The sequence below is a fragment of the Panthera leo genome, chromosome A1 (assembly GCF_018350215.1).
Source record: "Panthera leo isolate Ple1 chromosome A1, P.leo_Ple1_pat1.1, whole genome shotgun sequence".
Taxonomy (NCBI): domain Eukaryota; kingdom Metazoa; phylum Chordata; class Mammalia; order Carnivora; family Felidae; genus Panthera; species Panthera leo.
The window spans coordinates 188,276,488-188,296,157 of record NC_056679.1 but is presented as its reverse complement, the minus strand read 5'-3'; the positions used below and the strand labels follow the sequence as shown (position 1 = coordinate 188,296,157).

Genomic DNA, 19,670 nt, shown 5'->3' with positions numbered 1-19,670 from the left:
CTAGAATAAACCACAGTCTCTGCCCCAATCTTCGGGGCCTTCTGACGGATTATAGAATACACTGGTTTCTTTCCCACCTTTGTCTATTGACATGTGCTCATTTTCTGCTTAGAACATTCTACCAGGTTTTCTAGGGCTTGTTCTGCCTCACCTCAGCTTATAAACCGCTTCTTCAGAAACACAAGAGCATTGAAAGCCTGCACTCCGCTCTGGGCCTTTACTGTCCAAGACAGCAAGTGGTTAAACCCAGGCTTCCAAGCAGGATTCTTGGGTTCAAATTCAACCCTGAAATATACCAGTTGTTTGACCTTGGGCAGTCACCTAACCTGTCTGTGCCTCACTTCCCACATCTATAAGATGAAATATTAATACGGGTATCCCCCCACTTTCGAAAGTTGAAGTTCACTTCACTTTTACAAAAGACCTATATTAGTACCTGTTTTCACCAACTAAAAGGAATCTCAAGAGGATTTTCACTGTTATAAAAAAAGCCGTTAATGAACTAACAAAGGTCTTTTGTGAAAGCAAAGTGGTGTAATGCAAACTTTCAGAAAGGGGAGGATGCCCTTGACTTCATACCATTTCATAGGAATGTTCGACTTTCAGATAGTGTGGGAAACCTGTAATATCTATTTCACCAAGTGATGTGGACAAAGGATGACTTTAATAGATGTCAGCTATTATTTTACTGTTCATCAGAGAGCTCTATTTCCTTTCTAGAACTAACCATATCTATGATTAATTTATTGTAAGTATGTTTATTATCTGACACCCGTAATGGGATCTTTGTAAGAGCAGTGACCCAGTCTTTCTCATCCATTCTTTTTTTTTTTTTTAAGGTTATTTATATTTTGAGAGAAAGAGAGAGAGCACGAGGGAGGCAGAGAGAAAGGGAGAGACAGAATCCCAAGTAGGCTCCCTGCTTTCAGCGCAGAGCCTGACATGGGGCTCAAACTCAGGAACCATGAGATTGTGACCTGGGCCAAAATCAGGAGTTAGATGCTTAACCAGCTGAGCTACCTAGGGCCTTTCTCATCCATTCTTATGTACCATGTGCATAGCACAGTGCCTAGCACCTAGCACATGCTCAAGAAATAGTTGTTGGACAAGGAGTGTACTGAAGGAATACTTCCCAGAACTGAGCCCAGTGGGTGACTGAGACAGTCCTGGGACCGGCCACAGAGCTTGTCAGATGGCCCTGCTCTGTATTTCATTCTCCTTGTGCAGGGCTTTCGCTTATGTTATGAAACAGCAGTGAAACCCCACGACACCTGAGGGCTTCCCCTCCCGCTAGCCCAGTATCTGACCACAAAAAGGGGGAAGAAAAAATAAGAGGAAAAGAGCAGCTCCAAACCACATGCTTCTTGGGACAGAAGAGTGAGCTGTCTTTTTCCCAGAGTCACGTGAGTTTATTGCAGCAGACTGGGGGTATGTTTCGTCGTGCCTGAGAACAACCAACAGATGAAGCGTCAGATGCCCTGGCTTTGGTGTCAGCAGTCGAGACTTTTTCCAACTCTGCCCCCGAGTTGCTGTGCAACCTCCATCAGGTCACTTTACCTCTCTGGATCTCTTCAGTCCTCATCTACAAATGGAAGGGGTTGGAATAGATGATTAAAGGAGAGTAGCCATACAGTCCTGTCTTGGCCTATAGATCCGGTATAATTATTAATGATAACTTCTTTCGTTCTCTAAGTGACCTAGACCACCTGATAAATTATAAGATCAGTTTGATTTGTCTCTTCCAGTTATAATATTTGCCTTCAAAAAAATTTGTTTTATTGCCTGCCCCTGCCTCTCCCCCACCCCCGGATTCATGCTCTGCCTCACTTCGTGATCCAAGACGCTGACCTCCAAGGACATTGTCACTTGGATGCCTCTGCTCCCTGGTTTCCAGTGAGGATTGGTAATGGGAGGTATCAGCAGATGGGCGTGTGGGAAAAGAGACGTAGGGGCATGAATCCTCTGCTGCCCCCTTCACTGCAACCTTGGAAGTGACTGCTGCCTACACCCACATCTTTCCTGGGCCTGATCTCTGTGAACCTCACCCTTGCCTGGCTCCTTCAGGCCTAGGGATGAGGGGTGGTAAGGGCTTCCCTGGGTGTGTTGCCTTTCCCAGCTGCTTCCTTAACTCTGCCCACACCTCGGTAGATAGTCCATCATTGAATTCCTTCCAGCCAACTGTTTTGAGTGTGCTGCCTATTTCCTGCCTCACTTGAACAAATACAGATTCTTTAACACTCAGATCCAGTCTCCATCTGGGGCACGGAGCTCTTTAACACAGGGAAACCTAAATCCAAACGTGGGCAGCTACACTGATGGACCTTATTTTCTAGGATGCTAGGAGAGCTGTGGACTGACTTATACCTGATGAATGAATGAAGGGGAGGGGACATGATGATGGCCATTGACCCAAATGCCATTGAGGTGCCACTTTAGCAGCATAATGCATGCCTGACACATAACAGGCATTCGAGAAATGTGCATTGAAGAAGATTTCCACCCCCCAATTTTATTAAGAACATTTTCAACAACACAGAAGATTGTACAACTTGCACAGTGAACACCTACATACTCACGTCTAGATGTTAGTATATTTGCTTTATCACACATCCATCCAACCATCTAATCCTCCGTCCATCTATCAATCCATTCTGTCTTTTTTATATTTCAAAGTGAATTGTAAACACAGTATGCTTTTCTCCTAAACAGTTCAGCAAAATAGTCATTTTTTTTCATTGCAAAGGCAATTGAAGCTAATTGTAAAACTTTTTGACAATATAGGAGGTATGAAGTGAGAAGAAAATCTCTCTCTCTTCTATCTCCAGTCTTGTTCTCCAGGCATGACTGCTCATAAGTATAATTCCAAATATATAATTGGAACTATATATATATATATATATACACACACACATATATATATATTTGATATTTTACCAAACAAGAATTATAGCATACTTATTGTTTTGCAGCTTGCTTGAAAAAATCAATCACACCTTGAAGTCATTCTCTCCCATCAGTAATTTCACTTTCTCTTAACTCTTTTCAATGGCTGTAGCATTTTCCATATTTTTTTACTTAACCATTTCATACTGATGGACATTCACACTGTTTCTACCTTTTTGATATGGTAAACAATGGTGCAGTGAAAGATTCTTATGCATTTCTTTATTCAATATAGTATTTATTAAGCACCAAGTACGTGTTAGGCATCGTTCTATGCTCTGGGGATAGTGGGGGTAATGAGACAGATAAGATCTCTGTGTGGAAATTACATTCTCGTGAGGGAGACAGATTATAAACTGGAAAACAACAATGAAATTTTAACTAGTTATGGAGAAAAACAGAACAATATGGTAGATGGGGATAGCAGGTACTACTCCACAAAGGGTGGTCTGGGAAGGCTTCTTTGAGAAAGTCACATTTAAAAATTTAAAAAAAATTTTTTTAATGTTTATTTATGTTTTGAGAGAGAGAGACAGAGCGTGAGCAGGAGAGGGGCAGAGAGAGAAAGTGGGAGACACAGAATCCAAAACAGTCTCCAGCTTTGAGCTGTCAGCACGGAGCCTGACGTGGGGCTCAAACTCTTGAACTGCGAGATCATCCCCTGAGCCCGCGTCAGACGCTCAACCGACTCAGCATCCCAGGCACTCCAAGGAAGTCACATCTGAGCTGAGACCTGAGTGATGAGGAGGTGCCCGTTATGCAAGTCCCAGGGTAAAGGCACAGCAAATGTAAAGTCCCTGAGGTGGGAACAAGCTTCCAGCTTGGTGTGTTTGAAGAATAGAAACAGCCAATACGACTGAAGTATAGCAAATGGTTGGAAATGCAGTTAGTACGGTAGGTAGGGGCCAGATCTTCTAGGGTCAAGAAGTTTGAGTTTAATCCTTAGTGCAGCACATCCGATTACATTTTAGTCACTGGGAAGTCATAAACTAAAACTAGCTTCGTCTGACCTGTGTAGAATGGAATGTGAGCAAACACGTTTCATGTATTCGGTTAGCTGCAGCATCGAAAGCCAGAGTTTCGCCCAGGCTGTGTGTGAAGCATCCTGGAAATAGAATGAATGTCAGGGTCTGACAGATGTGTGTTCAAACTCCGGATCCACTGGTACATATCCGAAGGTGAAAGTAGGGTCCCAAAGATATGTGTACACCCATGTTTATAGCACTATTATTCACAATAGTCAAAAAAAAGGAAGCAAACCAAGTGTTTATCAAGAAGTGTGGATGGGCAAAATGTGGTATATGCACACGATGGGGTATTATCCAGCCTTAAAAATAAAGGGGACTCGGACACATGCTACACTATGGGTGAGCCTTGAGGCTAATCTGGTAAGTGCAGTAAGCCAGGCACAAAAAAATACTGTATGGTTCCACCTTACATGGAGTATCTAGAATAGTGAAATTCATAGAAACAGGAAGTAGAGTGGCAGTTGCAAAGGCTGGGGAGAGGGAGGCATGGGGAATTGTTTAATGGGTATGGAGTTTCACTTTTGCAAGATGAAAAGAATTCTGGAGATGAGTTGCACAATAATGTGAATGTACTTAATACTACTGAACAGTGTGTATGCTTTAAAATGGTAACTTTTATGTAATGTGTATTTTACGATTAAAATTTTAGCAAAAATTCCAGCTCCATCACTTAGGAGCATTGTGACTTGGCCAATTCGTCCCTCTGAGCCTCAGTTTTTGCATCGGTAAAAGGGAGGCAGTAATACCTCCTAGCTCTTGTGGAGACAGGCTCAAATGCTGTCTCATTCCAGTCTCCCTTTGCAGAATTTAGAAGGCTTCCCAGCCCCTCCCCAGGCAGCTGAAAGACCCTTTCAGTGCATTTCAACTGAGTTGCCCTTGTACTAATACTTGTGGATGCTCAGTGAATACTTGTTGACAGACTTGCTGACTGAATCCACTTGTGTAGACATGATCCGGAAGGACACATATGTGTCAGAAGCTGTGTCTGGTCCATAGTTGGCATCCCATAAATATTTATGGAACAGGTGAATGAACAAAGTGGATGATATGCTTGGCCGTGATTGTAAAACAATCTGCCTGTTCCAAAACATAAACAAGATTTTTTTTTTCTCATCTGTAACATCATCATTGCTTCAGAAAATAAAGTGACTGAGGGGCGCCTGGATGACTCAGTCAGTTAGGCGTCTGTCTTCGGCTCAGGTCATGATCTCATAGTTCGTGAGTTCGAGCCCCGTGTTGGGCTCTGTGCTGACAGCTCAGGGCCTGGAGCCTGCTTTGGATTCTGTGTCTCCTCTGTCTCTGCTCCTTCCCTGCTCATGCTCTGTCTCTCTCTGTCTCTTAAAAATGAATAAAAACGTTAAGAAATTTTTAAGAAAATAAACTGACTGAAAGCCCTGTTGACTGAGTCTCATCTTAGCATCTTATTAGTTTTCTATTGCTAGAAAATAACTCATTTCCACCAATATGAGTGGTTTAAACAACACACATCTATTACCTTACAGTTCTATGGGTCAGATTCCCAACATGGGTCTCGTTGGGCTAAAGTCAAGGTGTCAGTGGGGCTGCATTCATTATTGGAGGTTCTAGGAATGGATTGGCTTCCTTGGACATTTGAGTTGTTTGCAAAATCCAGTTCCTTGCGTCTGTAGGACTGAGATCCTGTTTCCTTTCTGGCTGTCACTGAGGGCAATTTCTAGCTTCTAGCGGCCACCCACATTCCTTGACTTGCGCCCACTTCCTCTGTCTTCAAAGTCCTCAACTCTTCTCCCCTCTCATCTCTCTGCCCTGGCAGAGAAAGGTTCTCCAAACTTTAAGGACCCAAGTACTTAGATTGGGTTTACCTGGATAATCCAGGATATCCTCCCCATCTCAGTGTCCTTAACCTTAATCCCACTTGCACATTCTCCTTTAAAGATGGAAAGATCCTGGGGATTAGGGCATGAATGTCTTTGGAAGGCTATTATTTTGCCTACCACTACATCTGTTATCACTTCAGAATGAATTGGTTTCTCAGGGCAGGTAGTTTGTCTCCCAGCAAAGAGCTCTGGGAAATGAGGCCAATAAAAGGGAAATTTCGATTAAGGGAAGAGAGGTGAGGCACTGGCAGTAAATATGCTGGCAGGCCTGTGAGTGATGCTACAGAGAGAGGTTCCTGGCTTTACCGTATCTAGGTCACTAAAACAAGAGAGAAATACTCACAAATGCCAAGAAAGTTAAACTTTGTGTGGCTTACAATTTCCCTTCAAATCAGTTCTGCCAAGGATAAAACAACCTTCCCCGGCCATGAATAGTCATAATAGGTTTCCCCAAGATTTTCATGAGTTGATTGATGGGTTATTATGGGCTCATTGCTGCCAATAATTGAAGGGTGTTGTCTTTGCTGGCTCGGTGAAGCTTCCAGATGTTAACAGAGTAGGCATTACTTGACGCTCACCCCACACCTGGCATTGGCTCCTATAGTGGGTCCAGCCACTAATCGGGGACCTGGTGGTGTCCAAGGAAGACCTTTAGGTCACTTCCAGAGCTTTCTCTCTAGAGAGTGTACATTACATGGCTCAGATGCCATCTGTTTTGAATCTTTTTCTTTCCCTCTTTGCCATTTTCTTTCCTCCTTTCTCTCTCTTTCCTGCCCTCTCTTCTCTCCTCTCTAGTTTTCTGGTGTTTTAGGATCAAAATAATGAAAAAAAATAGACACAATTTCAGCTCAGGAAATAACCCAAAGGTATAAGCAAGTCTGTACAAAGTTCACTGCTTGACTCTTCCCCATGCTGATACAACAAGTTTAGAGCAAAGGAATCTTGTCTGGGGAAATGAGGCAATGAGAGGTTGAAGTAGCACTGTGGGGTGAGGTGTGGCAGTCTGCTGCTCCTAGATGTCACGGAACCAAAGAGAGAGGGAGGGAATGGCCTCTTCTGAGGCCTCAGGGATTACAGGTTTCAGGTCAACCACAGTCGTAATTCTCCCATACATTGTCCCTATAAGAGGGATGGCAGGGAGACTCTGGGCCGTGGTTTGTCCTTGGAAAAGGAGTGTGTTGGGCTTGGGCTTTCTAGATGCCACCACAGTGGGATGGGAAGCCAGAGTCTCAGCCTGTGCTAATAGAGGTCACAGCTCTTGGGAACAGGGCTTGCAACACAGAGGAAACTCCCCCTCCCTGCCCGTGACCACACCCTTGCTTCTCTCACACTTGGGCTTCCCAGTCAGACAGCTCTGGGGACGACACTGGCGTGGGATCTTCGAGAAGACTGCTTGGGAAACCCAACAGGAAAAAGAGGTAGTTTGAGCCAAGAAAAGCCACCAGACTTTTCTTTTGGCTTGAGGCATTGTGTATACATTTGAATAATAAGAGCCAAATTAATGTTACAATTCTGATGTGACTGTTGAGCCACAGTGGTGTGCTAATCACAGTTTTCCAGGGATTATCTTCAGTCTTTATGCTAACTCTGCAAGGTAGGCTTAATCTACATTCTATAGGTGTTGAAATTGAGAACGAGAGAGGTTGCAAGGGTTGCCAAAGGCCACAGAGTATATGTGGTAAGGCTGAGCTTCAAGGTCAGGTTCAATTGATTTTAAAGCCTGTTTTCTCTTTCCCTCCCTCCTTCTCTTCCTTCCTTCCTCCCTCCCTTCCTTCCTCTTCTATTTTCTTTCTGCCCTGTTTGCTTTGTGTCTTTTTAAAAAGAAATACATTGTCGCATATGCAGCAGGAATCCCTTTGTGTCCCTCCCCTGTCTCATTCTCCTCCCTTCCTCTCTGGAAGCAACCAGTCTCTCAATTGAGGTTATCCAGTGGGAATATCCTCCCCACCCTTCATTACCTGTTCACAGCCATAAGCCATCTATAGCCTGGTGTGTCTTAAATGTTTACATATATGAAAAAGGGCTAAAAGTATTCATTTACAGAGGAAAAAAATACAAATGGCTCTTAACAAAAAAAATTCACGGTCTCATTCATTAAAAGAGCAGCACAGATTAAGATCACCTTGAGATACTGTTTTTTAACCTCGTCAGATTGGCCAGTACTGAGAATTTGGTAACTCACTGTGTTTGACAGTCTGCATCAAAAATGCAAATGCCCCGGGGAGCCTGGGTGGCTCAGTTGGTTAAGTGTCAACTCTTGATTTTGGCTCAGGCCATGATCTCATGGATCGTGGGTTAAACCCCAGTATTGGGCTCTGTGCTGGCAGTGCGGAGCCTGCTTGGGATTCCCTCTCACCCTCTCTCTCTCAAAATAAATTTTGAAAAAATGTAAATGCACAAAATTACAAGAGAAATTTCATTTCCAGAAATCTGTCTATAGGTATATGTGTACATCTTCAAAAGCACATGTGTTCAAGGTGATTCTTTAAAGTGTTGCTTGTAATAAAAAGACCGGGAATAATCCACACACCCATCAATAAGGGACTGGTTGAATAAATTGTGGTACATCCCAACTAGAAAAAAGAATGAAGGTATTCTCTATGCCAAAGTGGAAATTTCTCCCACACATACTGACTAACAAAAAAGCAAAAGTGCAGAACACTATGTATAGTATGCTACCTTTGTGCAGCAAAGAGGAAAATTAAGCTTATCTGTCCAGGAAGTTTACATATGAAAACTAGTAACAGTGTTGTATGTGGGAAGAAAGGAGGAGGATGAAGGAAGAAAGGAAGACTTTTAAATGTATTTTAAAATATTAATGGGGCGCCTGGGTGGCGCAGTCGGTTAAGCGTCCGACTTCAGCCAGGTCACGATCTCGCGGTCTGTGAGTTCGAGCCCCGCGTCAGGCTCTGGGCTGATGGCTCGGAGCCTGGAGCCTGTTTCCGATTCTGTGTCTCCCTCTCTCTCTGCCCCTCCCCCGTTCATGCTCTGTCTCTCTCTGTCCCAAAAATAAATAAAAAAAAAAACGTTGAAAAAAAAAAAAAATTTAAAAAAAATAAAATATTAATTTTTGAGCAACGTGGATGGACTGTGTTAACTATCCCCAAAATTAAATTAAAAAACTAGAGTGGCATTATACAGTATAAGTCATTCTGCATAACATTTTCCAGTCTGGTTTATGTTATTGAGGCCTATCCATGTGGTCATGACCTTGATCTTTCCATGAATTATGCTGCCTTGAACTGTAGAGTCTTACCGTTGGAGGTCACCGAGCTCCCTACTTTCATGTTACTGGAAAGACACACGAAGGTGCAGGAATGGCAAATGGCTCCCCCAGGCCAGCCCGGCAGGTTGGTGCCAGAATTGGGGTTGGCCTCAGATCTTGCAACCCTGGCTGGGAGTCTGGGGCTGCCTTTCTTCCTCCACCCCCCAATGCCAAAACCACCTCCTGATTCTTACTAAGAGTTAGTAATATTGTGTGTTATCCTTTCCTAGGGATGTTTGCCTTTTAAAAACAAAACAAAGATAAACAACCACATCAAACACAAAACAGTGATCACCGTTTTATGCAATAGAGGTTATTTGGGGTGAGGGAAATGGAAGGGGGCACACGAATAGCCGTGGTGTTGTTAGCCAGGGTTGGAATAAATTTTATAGTATCTCTTTTCCCATTTCTTCTCTGTAAATAAATAAGCAAATAAATAAAAGAAAAGAAAAAGAGAAAGGCGAAAAAAACAGAACAACTAGGTCATCACTCTTTCACTTGTATGGTTGGTTCTGCCTTGAGCTCAGGAAGGAACTAATTTGTGGCTTGAACTGGCAATAACATTGTGGCAAATATTGTTAATGTAACAAAATGCTATTAGTCTTTTTGTTGCCATAGAAACAGTCAAGGCACTCATAAATCCCCTACAGTGAATGAGACCTCTGCAGGTCAAGTCCCCTGGTCCTGCCATCATGCAGGACCCCATTAACCATCCTGACAGGGGAGGACCTTTCAGGATTTACCTTGATAAATAACCCCATTCCTTAGTAAAGCACTAGGTCACGAGTGGTAAGGATACAAAAATTCAGGTGGTTTCACTTCAAATCTAATAACATAGATGGGTTTTTCCCAGAATTTTATACTAAAACATTTTAGCAGTGAAGGAGTGGGAATAATGTGGAGAGGTCCTACCTAAGCTTGGAATTTGGGTCACATTCGGGATTTTCAGTCACAATTTCATGCAAATGCTAGATTCCATTTTGTAAGATAAATGTGTTTGCTTTAAGGTACACATTTATATTTCATTAACCGTTTTTCCTCCTCCCCATTCTTCAAATTGATGCTGCAAGAAGATACACTGTGGTGATCTGTGGCTTTGGATATCTTCTGCCTGGATCTTGGCAGGGATCTTTGTACACAGAGATCAAGTTTGAGAAGCATGGATTGGCCAGAAGTTGGAAACTGATTTTGTAAAGAGCCAGACAGTACATTTTTAGGCTTTGTGGGCCACGCTGTTTCTGCTAACAACTATTCAACCCTGACATTGTAGTCTTTTAGTAAAAGCAGCCATAAACAATATGTAAATGAACTGGCATGGCTATGTCCCAATAAAACTTTATAAAAACAGACAGATTTGGCCCATGGCCTAAATCTGGCTTGCGGGTTATAGTTTATTAACGCCTTAGATGAGACAGTACATGCCCAGGGGTTTATAAAAAGGAAATATTTTCAGCTAGAACAAATAAGAAAGAAGAATGGGAGTAGAAATTCCATTGACCCTTTAAGGCCACCTGTTATTTCAAAGACCAGAGAGGAAATGATAACATTATAGGCAGGAGACCAGTGTAATCAAAGGCAAAATTTTTAGGTTTATGTATAGGTGGGGGACAGGGAAGACAGTAATTAGATCAGTTTGGCTGCAGGAAGGAATTCATGTCCAAGAGAAGCATGCTAAACCATTAGGCCTGGAAGGGACCTTTCTGATGATTTTCTTCTCATTTTACAGATGGGGAAATTGAGGTCAGGAGAGATCTCAGATCTGGAACAAGGCTGGAGAGCGGAGTGCCTTGAATACTAAGCTAAGGGATCTCAGCTCTGCAATGCGGACCAGTGATGTTTCAACATTTCCTCATTTGAATGCTTATTCATTGACCCACTTCCTACATGCAATGTGACCAGATGTCCCAAGAAGAGTTCCTTTGGGATGAAGTTAATTCTCATCCTTTGTATACCATTGTGAAATAGCACTGCTGAGATGGTGACAAGACACATCTGAAGCAATCACCTAGACGAGTGCCAAGGATCCAAAAGCTTTAGCTTCTCATCCTGCAGTTAACTTGTTCTGCTGGCCCAGACGGAATCCTGAGCTCTCCTATAGTTAAACAAGAAGCATTCATCCTCAGAACCAGTGGCTCTGGCCCCTTCTCCCACCATCAACTCGACGTAATAAGTAACCAGAGGATACTGGAGTAGGAGGTGCCACAACCTTGTGTGACTCAGATACTCGTTCATTGATTTTTCCCTACTAATTATTGAGCAATTCAGATGCCCTGGGTGTTGAGGATAAGCAATAAAGAGGTAAGCAGGCAGGCTTCTGCCCTCATGGGGCTCACATTCTAATGGTGTGAGGAAGGGAACATAAACAACACACAAGTAAACAAAAAAGCAAACAAAAGAATTTCAGTTGTAGATAAGTGCTTCCAGCAAAATTGAACAGGGTGTCACGTTAATGGCTGGAGGGACTATTTTTTTGAGGAGAGACCTGAAGGTTGAGAGGAGAGTAAGCACAGGGCACTCCAGGCAGGGGGCAGAGTAGGAAGAAAGACCCAGAGTGTGCTGTTGGAGGAACAGAAAGAAGGCCTGAGTGTCTCCAGGGTGGTGGGTGGGGAAAGAGGGATAGGAGACAAGGAAAAAGAGACAATGTAAAGAAATGGATGAATTTTAATCTGGTTGATTATGTGACTCAACTTGGTCTCTCTCTCTCTCTCTTTCTCTCTCTTTTTTAATGAATTCTCTTAAACCCATTGAGAGAAATGTGTGAAACAGTATCTGCCCTTGTTTTTAAGAGGTGATTTCTGAATATATCGTTCTTGGCCATCGCCTGACTTCCACCAGCTGCCATTGCCATCTCAGCTCTAATTGTCAGTCTTTTGTAGGTGACCTCTGCTTTCTCTGCCGCTTTGATAATATCACATCTTTGTTTTAGTGCTCCTTAGTTTATCTATAAATGTGCTCAGGTGTGGATTTAATCTTATTCATTCTATTTGGGGTTTGGTGGGGAATCCTCAGTCTGAAGCTTAGTTTCTTTCACCAATTTTGGAAAATGCAAACCTATTAACTCATTGAAAATTTCCTCTCTTCCACTCTTCCTATTCTTTTCTCCAGTACTTTAACAAGATGCATGTTAGTCCTTCTAAGTCTGTCATCCATTGTTCTTGACATACCTTTCCTATTTTACCTCTTTTAGTCTAGTTACTCTGTGCTCAAGTTAGAATAATTTCGGATATATAGTCACATTTATCAATTCTCTTCAGCTGCACTTAACATTCTGGTTTCTATTTTTAAAAGACCATCCAGGCTGTTACTTGGAGAATGATTTGGAGGGATTATGAGTAGAAGTAAGATAATTGACAAGCCCAGTCCAGGTGGGAAATAATGGTGGCCTCTATCAGACAGTAGCAGTGGTGACTGAGAGCAGTGACTAGATTCAGGATGTATTTTGGAAGCAGAAGAAACAGGACCCGTTGAGTGATTGGATGTGGGGGTTTGGATGGTGCTGCTGGTGCTATTGGCGAAGTGAAAAGCAGAAATCAAGGATAACTCATGGGGGTTGGCACTTGAACGACTAGTAAATGGTGGTAGTTTTTTGTTGTTGTTAAGATTGGAACAGCGGGGATGAATGGTTTGAGTGGGGAGTGTGGTCAGTCCATAGGTCCATCCTGGGTGTGCTGGAGTGGAAGATGCATTTGAGGCCTCCAGGAAGGGATATGCAGTTGGCAACTGGAGGTACACTAGTTCTGCGTCTCCAGTTAAAGGGTTGGCATTCTCTCTAACACCCAAATAACAATTGTTTATGACAATTTGCATGACCACACATTTTGTATCTCCTCCCCGGAATTTCTGGGGCTCCTTAAAGAAGATCTGTTAATTCCCTGGACCCATCCTGGTTTCTGCCACTAGGCATTCTGTTCCCATCTCTGCTCAACCTTGTGACACCATACGGCTTCTCTGCCCGAGACTGGACATGTTTAAGGGAACTGATACATGTTGTCAAATAGCTCTTCCCAGAGATTGTGCCACTTATATTCCCATCAATAGAGAAGGCGTGTCCATTTCCCCACATTCTCACTAGTATATATATATATATATATATATATATATATATATATATATGTTTTAAAGTTTATTCATTTTATTTTGAGAGAGAGAGAGAGAGAGCAAGCACATGAGCGGGGAGGGGCAGAGAGAGAGGAAGAGAGAGAATCCCAAGCAGAATCCATGCTCTCAGCACGGAACCAGATGCGGGGCTCGATCCCACACACTGTGAGATCATGACCTGAGCTGAAATCAAGAGACGGATGCTAAACTGAGTGAGTCACCCAGGCACCCCACACTTTCCAACTTAATAGATGATGGAGGGTGACACATTTCAATTTGTATTGCAAACATATGCTTTAAACAATAATGTACGTCTATAGATTTCAACACTCCAAATCATTCAAGCACTCATAATCACACATAATCATGCAGGAATTTTAGGCTGCAGATAACAGTGCTAGCTGAGAAGTGCCACTCCACCCCAGGCTCTGCAGTTGTGGTACCTCTTTTATCCCCCATGGCATCCTGATGCAGTGTTATTATTTTTTTAAATTTTTTTAAGTTTATTCATTTTTGAGACAGAGAGAGAGTGAGCATGAATGGGGGAGGGACTGAAGGAGGGAGACACAGAATCCAAAGCAGGCTCCAGGCTCTGAGCTGTCAGCACAGAGCCCGATACGGGGCTCGAACCCACAAACCGTCAGATCATGGCCTGAGCCATGTACGCTTAACCGACTGAGCCACCAGGCACCCCATGGTGTGTGTTATTATTATCCCTCATTTTCTACATAAGGAAACTGAGGCCAAGGGAATAAGTAACTTGTCCTAATGGTAGGGCTGGGATTGACATCTTAGGTCAGCGGGAATGCACAGCCCGAGCTCCTAAGCCTTGCCCTCCTCTCTTCTCCTGCCCTAGGAGGGATGCTCGCCCAGAACTGCTCCTTGCCCAGGACAACAGCATTAATCAAATTCCTTCTGGAAATTATTTTCATCTCTTAACCACCCCCTCTCTCCTTCCTGCTTTTTTCTCCCAGGTTTCTAGATCCTTCTGGGGTTGACATGTGGGCAGTATAATCTTCTGTGATCCTACCTCAGCGAAAACATCCCAGTCATCTGTGGGCAGAGGTAACAAAGGCCATGAAACTTCTGTAGGTTTAGGGGTGGAGAGGGACCTCCCTGCTGGGGGCCCATCTCCTCTGCCACCTCTTTCCTGTCATACAGCAGTGAGGTAAATTTTATTTTTTCCTGATAATAATAATGAGATAATATATATTTAGGGCCTACTATGTGCTTGTGTCCTGTTGTAAGCACCATCATTCCCTGCAACTACCCAATGGCATACTTACCATTGTAAATGTTGTATGTGCTTATTACGTAAACTTTGAATAATAGAGCACCTAAGGACTGCCATGGCTAAGATCATGGTGTGTTCCTTTCTCATATTCTTTCTTGGCTTAAGTAGCAGTAAAGTTATACATGTTCAACTATACACTTTTGAGAGAGAAGAGGGAAGGAAACCAAAGAATTTTAGTGGATGCGCTGGAGTGAGCATGAGATGGGAACAGAGGGGGATTCTGCTGTTCCCTCCTTAGACCTCAGCTCCTGGGCCTCTCATCATGTGAGTGTCTCACCACATAGGCTGTGGGTCTAGGTTTATTAAAGAGATGTGTTGGGGTTCAACATGGCACCTCATTGGGACCACCTGCTTCCGCTGATGGTCACACTAGGAGTCAAAGATCCATTGAGCATTTAGGGAAGCACTGGCTGATGAAACGTACTGAGAAATGTGCATCTCCCATATGGTATCATGCTAAGGGGTTTCAAGGGTATATCAACTTTTGATATTTCTACGCAGAGAACAAACCTGACAGGCTAACAACCCCTGTACAAGATGCCACTTTTTGGAGCTGAGTCACCCTGTACTTTGAGGTTTAAATCAAAGTGACTTAAGCTCTTTATCCTATTTTCTTTAAACCTTATCCTACTTGCTGGGATGTCTAATGTCCTCCCCCAGATTTCTGTCATCTCTGAAGTTGACATTGTTTTGGTTCGTGCTGGTTCTGGGTTTCTGCCTATGAGGAGCTCTGGGTTCACTTCTCCCATGAAGGGACCACACACTACCCTGCCCCCTGCATGGAGCCTGGCATGGAATTTGACTTCTACTTTTTGTTTTCACTGGCCCTTTTCCTGAGGAGTGTGTGCTTGGTAGACTTAAATCAAGGTGTGCAGATTTGGGAAGGATTTTTAAAATTCCTAATAACACCAACAGATTAAAATTATTTTTTCTTTCACAATTTCTGAGCCATGAACCAGCAGAGTACCTGATGCTGTTGAGGCCTGGAGAAGGAGGCAGGAGATTGGGGCCTGTAGCCTCTCAGGTGTGACAGGATGCGTCCGTTCCCCCCTGGGTTGACAGAACACCCTGGGAAGCAGGACTACACTTGCCATTATCCCTAAGTGGGTTCTGAGTGGATGAGATGATCATAGTAAAAGGGGAGTGAGGGGTGGACTGTCTCTGATTGGGGAGAGAAAGGAGGGAAGCAGCTAGAGCCCAAGCTGGTGCTACATACCAACACCTATGTAGGGGGATGGCCCACACATGCAGGGGTGGCCTCACAACACTCCACAACGAAACCAATGTGTGTTCCCCATGAGACGAAGCCTCACAGAGAGAGCCAAAGGCCAATCCATGTCATTCAAGGAAACAACAACCCATGTAATGAAGTGGACCAGTCCCTCACCAGGGGCAGCTAAGTAAGGGGACACCTCAGCCCTTCCATCCTTCTGTCCTGCTTCCACACCAGAGGACATGTGTGGAGGAGACAGGGTGGTGACAACAGACCCTACTCCCCTCCCTGCCAAGCTCCTTAGAGACACAGGTCCAGTGTTTGTGTATGTGTTTGGGGTTGGGGGCAAACACTGTCAGGGGACGATGGGAAGAAGAGAGTCATTGCTTGAAAATAAGTTCAAAATGTGAAGGAGTAACCCCTAATAACTGGAAATAAGTGGTATTGGACTAAGATGATGGTAAGCATTGCTAAAGAGAGTTTGAGAGCACATGGTGGCACTTTTGTGTTTGAAACTCTGTTCCTTAATAAACTGGATTCCATCGTAGTTATTGGGCAATGGCCTTTTAAAGATTCAATTTTCATAGCCAGTATGCCTTTCCCCAGCTGCTTGTATCTGCCCACTTCATGTGACAACTTTTTTCAGGCCTGGAGGGTGCCATCTCAATACACTGGCCATTGAAGGTGATGATCCAGGGGAGAGAAAGGAGGATGTCCCCAGAAAACCTTGCAGGCTCAGTAATTTGTATGGGAGTGAGCAAGAGGGTGTGATTGTCCCCTCTTACCTCTGGGGGTTGGAAAATGTTATGTTCAGATCGGGTGTGTAAGAATATCAGGCCTTTTTAACCCACATTTACTGCCAAATCCTTCCCTTCTGAGTCCGAGTCACCGTTCGAGCCACCTGCTCCTTGTGGCCACCTGGGAGTTCTAAAATCATGGAGTCTAGGATATCATCCTCACTCCCATCACTTAAGGCACAGTTGTGTTTGTAGAGCAGAATGAAGTAGAGAGAGAAAGTAATATTGAGGGCTGAGAGGGAGGAGGGACTCAGAAAGATGGGCTATTTGGAAATGAAAACTGCCTTGGATTCTATCATAGCCTCTGTTCTGAGAACAAGAAGAGGAAGAGAGGCTGACAGGGGAGGTTAGTTTTTAGCAACTGTTTTAAAATTGACAACAGAGGAAGAGAGACCAGAACCACAGACAAAGTTAACATTTTGCACTTCAGCATCGTTTGATCTTTCAAAAAGTCCCCAATCTTCAGAGGGGTTGTCCCTGGATAAGAGGTTCTGTTCTGAACTGGAGGAAGATTTCGGTGAAACAGGGATGGAGTTTATGGTCCCTTCCCCAAATCACTCCCTATCAGCATCCCATAATACTGGAAATCCCCGGGGTTAACTTTGCTTTCCTTCTGGCCACACTTATGAAGCTCATTTAATGCATTCCATAGTGGTGTCTCAATTTATAGATGAGCTAATTGAGGCTTGGATAAATTAAACAGTGGAAACTCATAGAGCTGGTAAACCACACATCTCAAGATTGAAGCTCAGGCTTGTTTGATTCCAGACTCTGTCACACTAGTGGCCCCACTATATGTTCACTCTTATAGGATCGGGACCTGCTCTGTCAACTCTGTTACGTGGTTTACTGACCAAGGTAACCAGGAGATCAGCCTGTGGAGTTTGGGGGTCAGGAGGGCTTGAGTTTGAGTCTTGACTCCATCATTAATCAGTTGTGTGACTTTGGAAACTCAGTCTCTTCAGTTCACTCAAAAGGAGGCTGGGCTATGAGAAGTCCAACAAAGCACATGGTAAGCATTTTACTAGATTACTGTTAATTTTTTAAAGCTATATATTCTTTGGCCATGAACAAGCAATGAAAGAGAACAAACAATGATCAGAATGATAGCTAACATTTATTGAGTGCCTAGGATGGATTAGACACTGTTGAAAGATCTCTCCGTGTACTAAATTAATTCTCTTCACAATCAATGAGGTCTGTACAATTAACGTCAGTGTACAAAGAAGAAGCACATCCAGCCACAGGTAGAGGAGTCAGGATTTGAATCAAGGTGGCTGAACTTGAGCGCTTGCACTCACCAGCAGGAGGTAAGCTTCGTGTGGGCCTTCTTGGGAAGTTGGAAGCAGAGGGTGATGCTTAGGGAGGGTGAATAGGAGGCTTTGGTCCTGGGGGCAGCATGTGGGCTTTGGGCTTCGGGAAGAGGGCAAGACAGGATGACCATGGACATGGAGTTGGGTGTTTGAGACAGCTGTCACCTGTGGAATCTTGAAGACTGAATTCTAACGTGAATCACACTGTCAGAGCTTCTGTTTCCTTAGAGATGGTCTAGACTCATCTCATGCTCTTTTAAACTGTGCCCTGTGGACCCTTAGAGTCCTCCAAGGAGTGGGTAGATGGGGTCTTAGGTGGGGGCTCAGCACATGGGTCTTTAAGACCCTCTTCCTTGCTTCAACTAGAGCGATTTCACTTTGCTTTTCACTTTTTTTTTTTTTTTTTTTAGGTACAACTTACATACAGCAAAGTGCACAAATCTCATGAGAAAGCTTGATGAGGTTTTATATATGTATACATCCAGGTAGCCATTACCCAGATCAAGGTAAAGAACATTCTCTGCTCCCCGGGACAAGTTCTCTGCTGTCCCCTCCTAGTCAGTGCCCTCACCAAAGATAACCACCTTCTGATCTTTCCTGTTTTTGAACTTCATATAAATAGAATTATAAAGTTCATGCTCTTTTTGTGTCTGGCTTCTTTCACTCAAAATTATATGGAGACATTCATCCACGTTTTGGAGTGTAGCAATGGTCTTCGTTTTTTCATTGCCATGTAGTATTACATTGCACGACAATATTACAGTTTATTGATCTTTTGTACTACTATTGATGCACAGTTGGGTTGTTTCTGGGTTTTGGTATTATGAACATAGCTGTTATGAACATTCTTGCACAAGCCTTGTGATGGACAAATGAGTGCATTTCTGTTGAGTGTATACCCAGGGATGGTTTATAGAGCTCTGGTGGGTAGAATAGCTGTTTTTGAATAGACATTTCATAAAGCAGGGGTCCTCATAAGATTTCACTTGGGACGTGTGGCTGCTTAAGATTTCTTTTTAAAGGAAAAAGTTTAACTTCCACGAGTGCAATCCTCTGCATTTGCAGATGATCAGACAGAGATTCAGAGAAGACGGTGATTTGCTCAGACTTAAGCCACAGCAAAGCCATGCCTGGAACTCACTTACTAGATAGAAGTTTCTTATGAACTTCTGAGCTGTCTGAAATGGGTGCTATATATCACTCAACCTGGCTGCTGGTCAGATGTGGAAAGGAAAATCTGAGTCAGAAGCCCTGGGTTCAAGCCCCACAACTGTTACCAGTGTGTGATGCATGGCAAGGTACTTGCTGCTGTGAACTAACTGGAAAGTGGATACCCCTGCTTCCCAGCATTGCTGGATTAAAGGAGATCACGATGCAGAGACACTCCATTGGTTGAGAAGCACTTAACATCATTATTATCATTACCATCAAAATATATTCTAAGGGGATGCTTTGGTAAGCATACTGTTTCCTTGTAATATAATGCTTATAATAAGTCACTACTTCACATTTCATTTTTTTCAGCCTGACTTAATAGTTTTTAATGAGAGCTTTCCCCCCTTCATTAAAAAGCTAGTGTGACAGATAGTATTTCCCAAAGATGGCCACACCAAAGTATACCCCATCCTATGTGCTGCTCTCTGATGGAACATTTTTATGTGACACATCTCCATGGAAGTTAACAGGGTCAACGTTCTCTCCCCTCAAACCTGCGCGGACCTTTGTAACTACCTCAACTAATGGAACTTGGCAGAAATGAGGATACATGAGGACAAATCCAGAGTTAGAAAGGAGAGGTCTACATTTTGGGGTGTTTCCTAGAGAGAACAGAAACAACCCCAGGAGGAGACACTGCGTTGGGTT

General features: G+C 43.5%; 1 long non-coding RNA gene across 1 annotated transcript; it reads left to right on the top strand.

Annotated features, from left to right (window-relative positions):
• Window positions 1–7,168: 7,168 nt before the first annotated feature.
• Window positions 7,169–19,257, top strand: LOC122225212. The gene is made up of 4 exons (XR_006205153.1): window positions 7,169–7,245; window positions 10,819–11,390; window positions 14,165–17,506; window positions 17,692–19,257. It is a non-coding gene; the product is annotated as an uncharacterized LOC122225212 (long non-coding RNA).
• The last annotated feature ends 413 nt before the right edge of the window (window positions 19,258–19,670 follow it).